The 11,705-nt window shown below is 44.0% G+C and overlaps 1 long non-coding RNA gene across 1 annotated transcript; it reads right to left on the bottom strand.

Moving 5' to 3' along the window:
• Window positions 1–4,407: 4,407 nt before the first annotated feature.
• Window positions 4,408–11,690, bottom strand: LOC121071514. The gene is made up of 4 exons (XR_005820643.1): window positions 11,062–11,690; window positions 10,623–10,667; window positions 8,917–9,021; window positions 4,408–7,295 (listed from the first exon to the last, which is right to left on the bottom strand). It is a non-coding gene; the product is annotated as an uncharacterized LOC121071514 (long non-coding RNA).
• Between the last annotated feature and the right edge of the window lie 15 nt (window positions 11,691–11,705).

Raw genomic sequence — 11,705 nt, 5'->3', positions numbered from 1 at the left:
GCAATTTCTGCTTTTTGCTTGCTTTGGTCAAATAATTTTAATGCTTCTGATGATTAAATAAGTCCACTGAATTGAATAACTCTTGGCTTGCGTATGTGTTACAACCAGAGGCAGCAGGCTTCAAAAATAATGGAGCTACAACGTACAACAAATGTCAGAGATACCACAAAAAACACAAAAAAAAGGTCAGTGAGACCACTTCTATCTCTGAGGCATGAACAGAGGAAAAAGTGGACCATCACCAGAGGCCTTGCAGAGGGGTCTGGAGACGTTGGAGCGCTGGGCAACCACCAGCAGCATGAAGCTCCAACAAGCAAAATGCCGGGTGCCGCACCTGGGATGGGGCAGTGGGATTTCCTTACCGTGAGGGTGGCCAAACGCTGGAACAGGCTTCCTAGAGAGGTGGTTGGTGCCCCATGCCAGAGGCATTTGGAAAATGCCCTCATCTGCTTTAGCTCTTGGTTGGCCCTGAAGTGGTCAGGCAGCTGGATCAGACGATCTCTGTAGGTCCCTTCCAACAGAACTGTTCTATTTTAGCTTCTCTTTAGCTTTAGCTTGTTCTCGTAAATTACCACTGAGGAACACTCTGCCTCTCCTCTGGAAATGTCTTTTTTGCCTGTCTGGGCTTATTCTTAAAAGGCTTGCACTGATATCAAAATCTTAATCTTCCATGTTTCTCATGCATTTATTTGTGGTCTTCTGTGAATGGACACGAAAAACAAGCTACTGCTACCTTTCTCTATGTTAATTATTTAGATGTCTAAGGATTAATCATGCTCTTAGACTTTTCTTTCATAGACTAAACAACCCCATTCTTCACAGGCCAGGTTTTCCAGACCTCTTCTCACTCACCCTGGTCTTGTTTCCAGCCACCAGCATCCTACTCTGAGTGCGTGCCGGTGGAAGCCCCTTCTGACAGAGCCGGCTCCATTTTATCTCAGTCACCTCACCTGTGCTTTGCCTTCAAGGGCCAAAAATCCACTGCAAGTTTGATTTAAATCCTCTCAAGCACCCATTTCTATGACAATAGGAGGGAAAACAGAGGAGGCCTCCCCCCTTCTCTCTCAGAGTGCTAATCCACCCGTACCATTTTGCTAAATCCATCCCTCTCTCACAGTGCCAATCCATTTTGCGTAGCTGAGAAACAAGGACTTTGCGGGCCCAGCTCTGAGCTGCCGAGGGGTGGCTACACAAGGCAGAGCTGCGCGTCAGCTGCCTGCGCAAGTGGGAACAACACTGCATATTTAGCTGCAGCCCACACGTTTCGCTTTATCTGTCCTCCTTCTATTTTCTTTTGTTTCTTTTCTTGCCCCATTCTTTACTGCATCACATGTTATTTTTAACTTTTCCTACAGGTCTCAGTTTTCACTTTGAAAATTCCCGCAAGGCAGATGCACAGCCCCCTGGTGTGCACTCCAGCTGCTTGGGGAAGATGCAACCATCTATCCCCAGAACATGCCCCACGTGGTGATCTCAGCTCCAAGAGTTCCCAGTGGAAAATGCCATAGCCCAGCACACATCTCACAAACACCAAATAAGCTCCATCATTTAGGCCCTCCTTCTAGCTCCTAAAGGGGCCTCAGATCTCTCCCCTTGCCACTGTGCCAGCAGCTGTCCGTCAGGTAGGACCTGCTCTCCTCCCTCTCAACATCTGGCTTCAAGGGATCCCCTACCTTCCTTTTGGAAGTCTGAGGGCAGACGAAATATTCTGTAAGCAGCTGGGACAAGTCTCACAATTGCTAGCCCTTGTTCTTGTAGGGGACTTCAACTTACCAGATGTCTACTGGAAATACAACACAGCAGAGAGGAAACAGTCTGAGGTTTCTGGAGTGTGTAGAAGGTAACTTCCTGACACAGCTGGTGGGTGAGCCAACAATGGACGGTGCCCTGCCGGACCTTTTGCTTGAGAACAGAGAAGGACTCGTGGGTGATGTGGAGGCTGGAGGCCATCTCGGGCACAGTGATCATGAAATAATAGGTTTTGATTCTTGTAAAAGTAAGGAGTGGGGTTAGCAGAACTGCCACCTTGGACTTCTGGAGGGCAGACTTTGTCCTGTGTAGGAGATGGGTTGGTGGAGTCCCTTGGGAGGCAATCCTGAAGAACAAGGGAGTCCAGGAAGGCTGGGCACTCTTCTAGAAGGAAATCTTGAAGCCGCAGGAGCAGGCTGCCCCACGTGCCAAAAGATAAGCCAGTGGGGAAGGAAACAGTCTGACTGAACAGAGAACTAGGAAGAAACTCAGGAACAAGAGGGTTTATGACCTTTGGAAGAAGGAGCAGGCCACTCAAGAGGACTATGAAGATGTCACGAGGCTATGAAGAGAGAAAATTAGAAGGGCCAAAGCCCAGATAGAGCTTTATCTGGCTACTGCCATTAAAAAAAATAAAAAATGCTTCTATAAATACATTAACAACAAAAAGAGGATTGAGGAGAATCTCTATCCTTTATTGGATATGAGGGGAGACAGGGTGATGAAGAAAGAGGAAAAGGCTGAGGTACTTTCTGCCTTCTTTGCCTCAGTCTTTAGCTGCAAGACCAGTTGTTCTTTGGGTACCCAGTCCCCCGGTAGATAGGGACAGGGAGCAGAATGAAGCCCTCATAATCCAAGAGGAAATGGTTGGCGACCTGCTACACCACTTAGACGTACACAAATCTATGGGGCCAGATGGGATCCACACAAGGGTACTGAGGGAGCTGGCAGAAGTGCTCACCAAGCCACTTTCTGTTATTTATCAGCAGTCCTGCCTATCCAGGAAGGTCCCAGTTGAATGGTGGCTAGCAAATGTGATGCCCATCTACAAACAGGGCCAGACGGAGGACCTGGAAAACTACAGCCCTGTCAGTCTGACTTCAGTGACAGGGAAAGGTTATGAAGCAGATCATCCTGAGTACCATCACACAGCACGTAATAGGCAACTAGGTGATCAGGCTCAGCGTGGATCCCAGCATGGATTTACAAACGGTAGGTCCTGCTTGATGAACCTTATCTCTTTCTATGACAAGATGACCTGCCTAGTGGATGAAGGAAAGGCTGTGGATGTGCTCTACCTAGACTTTAGTAAAGTTTTTGACGGTTTCCCAGTGTTCTCCTGAAGAAGCTGGCTGCTCATGGCTCGGATGGGTGTATGATATGCTGGGTGAAAAAATGGCTGAGTGGTGAGGCCCAAAGGGTTGTTGTTGTTGTGAAAGGGGTTAAATCCAGTTGGAGGCCGGTCACAAGTGGTGTATCCCAGGACTCAGTACTGGGCCCAGTTCTCTTTAATATCTCTCTATCAGTGATCTGGACAAGGGGATTAAGTGCACCCTCAGTAAGTCCCCAGATGACACCAAGTTGGGCAGCAGCGTTGGTCTGCTCAAGGGTCGGAGGCTCTGCAGAGGGATCTGGATAGTCTGGACCGATGGGCTGAGACACTGAGGTTCAGCAAGGCCAGCTGCTGGGTCCTGCACTTGCGGCACAACAACCTCATGCAACGCTACAGGCTGGGGGAAGAGTGGCTGGAAAGCTGCCCAGCAGAAAGGGACCTGGGGGTATTGGTTGATAGCTGGCTGAATGAGCCAGCAGTGTGCTCAGGTGGCCAAGAAGGCCAACAGCATCCTGCTTGTATCAGAAATATCATGGCCAACAGGACTAGGGAAGTGATTGTCCCCCTGTACGCAGCTCTGGTGAGGCTGCACCTTGAGTACTGTGTGCAGTTTTGGGCCCCTCACTACAAGAAGGACATCGAGGTGCTCGAGCAAGTCCAGAGAAGGGCAACGAAGCTGGTGAAGGGTCTAGAGAACAAGTCTTATGATGAGTGGCTGAGGGAGCTGGGGTTGTTTAGCCTAGAGAAAAGGAGGCTCAGGGGCGACCTTATCACTCTCTACAACTGCCTCAAAGGAGATTTTAGCAGGGCGGAGGTCAGTTTCTTTTCCCAAGCAACAAGTGATAGGACAAGAAGAAATGGCCTCAAGTTGTGCCGGGGAGGTTTAGGTTGGATATTAGGAAAAAATTCTACATTGAAAACTTTGTGAGGCATTGGAACAGGCTGCCCAGGGAAGTGGTTGAGTCACCATCCCTGAAGGTATTTAAAAGATGTGTAGATGTGGGGCTTGGTAGACTTGACAGTACCAGGTTAACGGTTGGACTTGATGATCTTAGAGGTCTTCTCTAACTTAAATGATTCTATGACTGTAAGAATGAGGTGACATGAAACTCAACATTGGCATCCAGAGAGTTCTGCCTGTTCCTGTTCACAGCAGTGAACACCACAAAGGCATAAACACAAAGAAAACTAAGAACGCAGGAGTTTCTACGTAAAGACTATCAGAACAAATAAAAAGTTTTACCAAAATCTAGGAGACAGGTAGTGAAATCATTTATAGACATCACAGCTGCTCCAGAGTCCAAGCTGGAGCATCTATTCTTCCTATCTGTAGAGAGGCTGAATTCATCCTTTCTCCAGCTCTTACGCTATTAAAGACACACTGGCTTTGATGTGTGACCTTGCAATTACTGACTTTGTGAGGGACCCAGTGGATGATTGTGGATATACTGGAGTAACTAGCTCATCCCCCCTCGAATGCACGTGTGAACTTTCATTCAGATACGGAAAAGAAAGTTGGTAGCAAGTAAGAGGAGTTGTTCAAGACGGAGAGCCACATGGACTTGAACTGTGCTGCTGCTCTTCCTCCTATTAGCATAGATCTGGAATTTTTAGCTTGAGGAGAACTGTGGTCATAAGGTGGCCCATCTGCCCACGCCTCAACGCCGTGGGGAATACAGGGCCTGAATGTTCTTGAACCAATACTTCAAGGGCAGAAAAAGTCCCTGGTCTTCAGTAACTACAGTAGGCAGTCAAAGTATGAATGCACACAGTACTCCAGATACTGGCTTTTCCCTCTCTGAAAAAACATTGCTACAAAGGGATAACACTAAAAACAACAGACCAGGGTCACTAATTAGCTTATTTTTTGCTTTTCATCTCATATTCAGTTTTAGATTTGCTTGAGAGTATTCTGTCTTCTTCCAGTCTCTAACAGGTTAAATCTTCTAAACACAGTGAGCAACATTTCTCTTGATTTTGGTTACAAAACTAAGTGGGTGAAATTTGATCCAAATAAAGTCCTGTTAGTATCCACTACGATTTACTTGCCAGATTATATAACAAGAGAACAAGCACGTGTTCACAGGGGCTCCTTGTATAGGACAGGGTGGGAGACTGAAGGGAATTCAGGATCTTCCAAATGGGGCTCTGTTCCCATTGATATGGCTGGTTAAATAAACACGGAAAAGACTCCTTGTTCATGGGAGCTGCGTGTGGATAATAGGACTGAGCTTCAGGAATTCAAAGCTTTTTTTCAATTAAAGAAGCCAAAATAAGCAAGGAAGGAAATTCTAAAACAATGAAAATTATGTGGAAAATCATATCGTTAAAAATACTTAAGACTAAATAGAAACAATATTGCCTCAATAGGCAAAAAGTGATATGGACCTTCTTAAATGCATTTATCATCCCATTAGTTTTTTTTTTTTTTTTAAGAGCTAACAAATTCTCATAGAATTTTAAACATCAAAGACAACTGCTGACCCTAAAATGTCCACCAGACTAGCTCAAAAACTGTTATAAGATCTTACATTGAAATCCTGCTACAGATAGTAGAATGCTATAGTCATTTTGACAAAGAAACTTTTGAAAGACATTTCAATAACTAAAAATAAGCAAATTTTGAAATTTGTAAACAAGTTGCAAAAAGAACTTGGCCCCAGACTTCATGCAAACATGCATCTTCTGAACTACAAATACCCACCGTGGTTTACAGCACACAGTGTATTTCCTGCCTCGAGACTTGGCTATTGTCACAAACACAGGACAAAAAAGAGCAATAAAAGTGAGCTACAGGAGGATGTTGGGAACAGATATGACGAGAAGGCTGGGAGTGCAGTGCATGCTAGAGCGGGATGTGAAGGAAGAAAGGCCCCTTGAATTGATGTCACTGGAGTATTTGGGCAAAAAAAGCATGAAGTGGGACAGAGTGGGCAATGTTTGAGACAGCAGTTGACAGAGAAATAGCTAAGAAGGCATCAGAAAGCACTGAGAACAGAAACTGAGGTAGGATCAGGAATAAATATCGCCTTCAGGTCTTGAGAATGTGACTGCCTAAGAAAGTCTGGCAAGGGTGGAGAAATACAGAAAGACAACAGCAAGAAAAGGTGGCAAAAAGGTGAAAGCTGGCTGACAGATAACCAACACCTTTAGCAACGAAGAGAAAAGCTGGAGCTAGACCTGTAAGAAGACAGGTAACAAAAAGTGAATTAAGGGGTAGGAAATAGTTAAAGATAATGCTGGGTTGAAGAACAGAAAGGTCTCTAGTGTTGGAGAAGAAAAGCCACGAAGGAAGGAAAGTTGTTGTAGATAAGATGGGCTTGGCCAGCTTGCAGTAGCTGGTTGCGCTGTCTGAGCTGCAGGACAGAATCTAGCAAGAGGGCTCCTTTGTTTGCACATTTCATGCAAAGAGTTTCCTGCTAGCACTCATGTGGTTGTTGTTGGCAGAAGTGGTTTTAAGGGCACGCAAAACCATTAAAAATATACTGTTCCCCATCAGACAGACATTTCCCACTTCCTTTAAGCCCCTGCTATCCAGGTGCAAGTAAATACTATGAGGAAACATAAGCAAGAAAAAGTAGGAACTGCAGAGATCCTTGTCAATGAAGGTACCGAGGCTGCACTCTGCAGTGTACATACCAGTGCCTTCATCGGATACTGATTTAATGCTGTTTTGCCCAGAATTATCTAAAACTAGTCTGCACAGTGGAACAACAACTTCACTAGAGAGCTGGAAGGCCTAATGGAAATGGAGTACCTACGCTGTACGGTTCTTCCCCGTACACAATGCTGATAATACAGCTCTCTAAAGCATTCTGCCCTCTTGCCTCATTTACTTATGGACAAAAAGGCTACGAATGGATTCAAGCAACCGAGGAAATTGAAGGTTACCAACCTTATCTTAATTTTAGTTAAATACCAACTAAGCCAACACATGGTCTATCCCACGTGGCTTGTGCCTGCCTATTTCTCCACTTGCCTTTTGCACTGCTTTGAGCAAGCAATCCTTCTTCAGATAAAATTTCAGTTCTAAAAAGAAAGTTCCCAAGATTTTCCCTTCACAGTCATTTCCCTGATTCTCAGTGTTTCTTCTACTTTCACTCACAGACAGCCAGAAGGGTCCTACAGGAGCACTCTCAAACTGATGGGAAGTTTTCTGTCTCTGTAGAAGGTTGAGGTGCTGCAGCTGAACGTCCCTGGGCAACCAGTGGCTCTGAAACACATGCATCTATGGATTAGGTATTTTATGGGCTCTCAGCACACACACAAGCAAATTTCAGGCTTTGGATAACTAGAGTTAAAAAAAAAAAAAAAAAGCCTCTTTCAAATTTGCAGGGAAGCATTTTTCATGGGTTTAAGAAGAAGGGGATAATTCTGGCTGGAGATATTTAAAGCAGCAAGGAAACATAGCCTTTCACATCCCATAACCTTTAAAACTCTCTGCAGAATGGTAGAACAATCAGGCTAGAAGCACTACAAAATGCTCACTTCGGTCTTCCCAGACAAACTTTCCTATTTCTTCTGGAAAACTCCCTCATCCCTCCAATGCAAGTCTCTCGAGACTCCTCAGCAGTCCTTCAGGGAGCTGTGCTTCCCCATCTGGAATATCCTTCTTCAACTCTCATGCTCTTCCTTAGCAGTGTGTTCCCAAACACACACTATGCTTTTCCTGCCACTAATGTGTCTTACACTTCTAGAGCATACCAACTGCTGAACAAAGTGGGTAAGGTGATCCTTGATTTGCAAATTTCAGGGATTTTCACAGGGAGAGGTGCCCACTGTTCCCAGTGAGGTAGCCCAGCTCCATCCTGGCTCTGAAGATAGCCAGTGCCTGATGTTGCAGAATAAGGGGAGCCTCTTAAAAGTCACCTAATGTTTTTTGTTGTTACTTTTATTTTTTTTTTTTTTAAAGCAGAGGATGTTTAGTTCTCCCATAAACTATTTCACACCATAAATCAAAAGCATTAAAGCATCATGATATTAGACTGATCTGTTTGATTCCACAATAGCGTGCAGCAATTAGTTCCACTAATAGCTTTACTTTCCTTTTTCTTTCAGATTACCACAGGAAATCCCTTTGTGCAATACACGCTTTTCACGGGCTAATGCCAATGCTTACTGTTTCTCATTCTGGTATGTAAGAACACACACACTACATACTTTGGCATAACCTCAGCATCAGAGCCACATAATCCTCACTTCTAATCTTTCAATAAAAATATGCAAGTATTTTAACTAGAGCTGATCATCAGAACAGCATCTGGGAATAATACAGTGAGCTGACATTAGTTTCCATAGCATTTGGTATTTTGTTTTGGACATGTTTTAAGTTCCTAGCTTCTGTGGAATAACCACGTTCTCATTCTCCCGTTCTCAGCAGAAATCTATTCCCTCCCTGCCCCCAACCAAAAAAAAAAAGAGAGAGAGAAAGAGAGAAAAGGAAAGAACAAAGATGAGATGAGAAGATGAGACGTCAATAAACTCTTCCTTCCACTGATTGAGCAGGGGTAAGCACAGATACCCTGCCACCATTCCCCACTTAGCCATGTTACTCCTTAACAGGATTCTTCACAATCTTCTAAATCTGCACTAACCTCAGCTTTGTGTCACACTTCATCAGCTCATGGTTCACTGTCTTTAGGGCCCAAATTAGCCTTCTAAAGGCTCTCCCATTCAAGAACCTTTTAAATAGCAGCTCTCTGCTGTCTACTGTTCCCTTTACATTTGGAAAAATCCTTTTGACTGGAAAAAGATCATTTACTTTTCCAGAACTTCTCCCGGTCACCTTTAAGTCCTGCCTGCCAACACTTTCTTAAATCAGTAATTTTTCTCACCATTATCCAGCTGATGCCATTCTCTCTTAGTTCTCATGACAGCCCCTAATACCAGCGTTAAAGATGGATCTTCATAGCACAGTCTATTCCTCCAGTGTAGCAACCCTTCATAATGAGAAATTAATCTGTTATTTTTAGAAACGGAACTATTTCACACTGCATTGTTAGGCCAGGTTAATTCTGCCTGGCATTGGTGATTTGTAGTAATGTAATGTTCCCAAGTTTTCCACCTTGCCTTGAGCATCTCCAGTGCTGCCAGGACCTGATATTCCACAACTCTGATGGGAAGAGAGGCAATTTTTTTCATGAAACTTACATTTTTATAAAATTTTTCATCTAAAAATTCAAAACCACAATTCAAATGCTTTCATTGCAGCTGTGTTCAGGCTTTTACACCACAAGGTTTTGTTAAATGGATGTGAAGAGGACAAGAGATTAGCATCCAGGTTATAGGTTATTTCACAGGAACCAACAATTTCTGCAACATTTCTTCCATGCCCTGTCAAGTCATTCACCTTTGGCTGAACTTTTAATATGCCCCCAAACATCTGGATGATCAGAAATGATTTCTAACCTCATGGCTTACAGTGGTATGTCATTTTTCTAAATAAAGTACTCTTTAGCCATTTTCATGATAGATTCCGTTATTTCTCTTCTGGCAATTTCATGTTCATAGAATCACAGAATGGTTTGGGGTGGAAGGGACCATCTAATTCCAACCCCCCTGCCATGGGCGGGGACGCCTTCCCAATTAACTGAAATCAGAGAAGCTGTTCCCTTCACCATTAGATCCTAAGTTTGTGGAACAGCTGAAGAACATGTGATAGGAAGAAGGTTTCCATGACAAGGTTTCACTGTAAAAGATCCAACTTCAGATTTCTTGACAAGGAGATACTCCGTCACTGCAGAACATGTGATTCCCCACAAGTACTTTGCATAGCAGCTGTTTCTTGTACTTCAAGCAAATACTGTTGTCATGCGCAGTGTGCTATTTGTTTCCTCACATTAAACAAATCTGCTGATTTCAGTTTGAACACACTGCAGAGAAGGGGCTATTGCCAACAGCACAGGCCCCGGCCTTCTCAGAAACCTATCTGCTGTTGGCTGCCTATCTGGGTGGGATCCCCTCCAAAAATCTGTCCGTTAATAGAAAACAAGATCTACAGGACCCACAAGCCACATATATGAACTGAGATACTCCACTACTGGACAACATTATTGAATTGTTACACCCAGAACCATTCACAGCATTATTTAGCAGCAAACTGCAGCAAGCAGGCCTGACCCAGCCGGTCAGAAAGCGTCAGCCTCCTCCAGCACTCGGCCCTGTGGGGCTGGGACACCTGGTGTGCTCAGTACGGGTCTCTGGTGTTCCAATTCCCTGAGGCTCAGCACACCACATTGTCACTATTTCATGATTGTTCCCCCTTTTCTTCTTGAAGGAAAAAGCCTGAGGTGGCTCTGGCAGCTCTACCCCTTCCACTTCTCCCTCCCACAGAAACCTCTCCCGGCAGCTCCCACCACCTCACACCACACAGCCTGCTCCTTCAGGAGGATCTCCTGATCACGCTCTAACACAACCAACTTCTCTCCCACATTAGCTTTGACATAGAAACACCCATTTATCCCACCAAGAAAGCAAAGAGCACCAGCACCTCGAACACAGGCAGGCCTTGCTCTCCCTCCCTCCTGCTGGATTTTCTTACCTGATGGTGCACGATGGCGGCACTCCGGCCTGGGAGCCACTGAGTCTATCAAAGAATAGTTGAAAACAGTGAATTACTTGAGTGGAATGCAAAACAAATGCACATGCCACAGCAGGACAGTCTCCTGTAATAGAACTTCCATTCATGCACTCAGGAAGGCCTGAGTGCCGCAGCACCATGTGCTTCAACAAGTAGCCAAAGGTGGCTTTAATGCTGAAGATCAGTTGTTCTGTTCTAACATCTGTACTTAAACTCATCCCATACTTGAAATGTACTATAGAAGTATTTTTATTTCTATTAAAAAATATGTATTTTTATTTGAACTCACTGGAACTGAGGAAGTAAATAACTGTAAATAATTCAGAAAGTCACAATTAAGGTTTATGCAGTTACGTAAGTATTTATAGCAAATTGCTTCTACTAATAACTGACAACTCACAGATCAATTCTTCAGCAGTCCAGCCTGTCAGGCAATCAAGTGCATGCCTCCAAAATGGAACCGAAACCAGGAAGAAACACCAGTCTTTTGCCTTCAGTGATCTGGCTGAGTATCAAAGGTGAGAGCGAATTTCTGGAAAAGGAATTTCAGTTGACCAAGAACACTCAGTAGTTCAAAAAATTGCTGTATAACACATCATTTAAACATTGTTGCTAAACTGTGGTCTGATTTAAATAGCAGAAAAGGCAGAAAGTTCCTTTTGCCATTCTCTTTCATGTTCAAAGATGAGTAATTTCTCACTTTTGTAAGGCTTTCTGAGAGTTAAGCATGAGGAAGTTTGCACAAATACAAACTTGGTCAAAAGGGAAGCATGCTTAGCACTGTCTGAAGTGGTCAGAGAAGCTTAAAAATCTAATAGTCTGATTCTACAGCCACTTAATTTGCATGATTAGTCTGACTAAAGTCTTCAATAAGAAGGCTTTAACCAAAGATTTCTGATATGCCTTTTGTGGCAGCATTGTAAAAACAAATGCAACTCTGCCGCACAGAGATATGAATCAATGCCGAGGCTTACACAAACCTACTGCAAACAGTTCTCCATCCAACATAATGAATCTCATATATTTTCCAAGAAAAAAAAAGTA

The sequence above is a fragment of the Cygnus olor genome, chromosome 5 (genome assembly GCF_009769625.2).
Source record: "Cygnus olor isolate bCygOlo1 chromosome 5, bCygOlo1.pri.v2, whole genome shotgun sequence".
NCBI lineage: Eukaryota > Metazoa > Chordata > Aves > Anseriformes > Anatidae > Cygnus > Cygnus olor.
The sequence above is the reverse complement of the archived record's forward strand: the minus strand, read 5'-3'. Positions and strand labels throughout refer to the sequence as shown.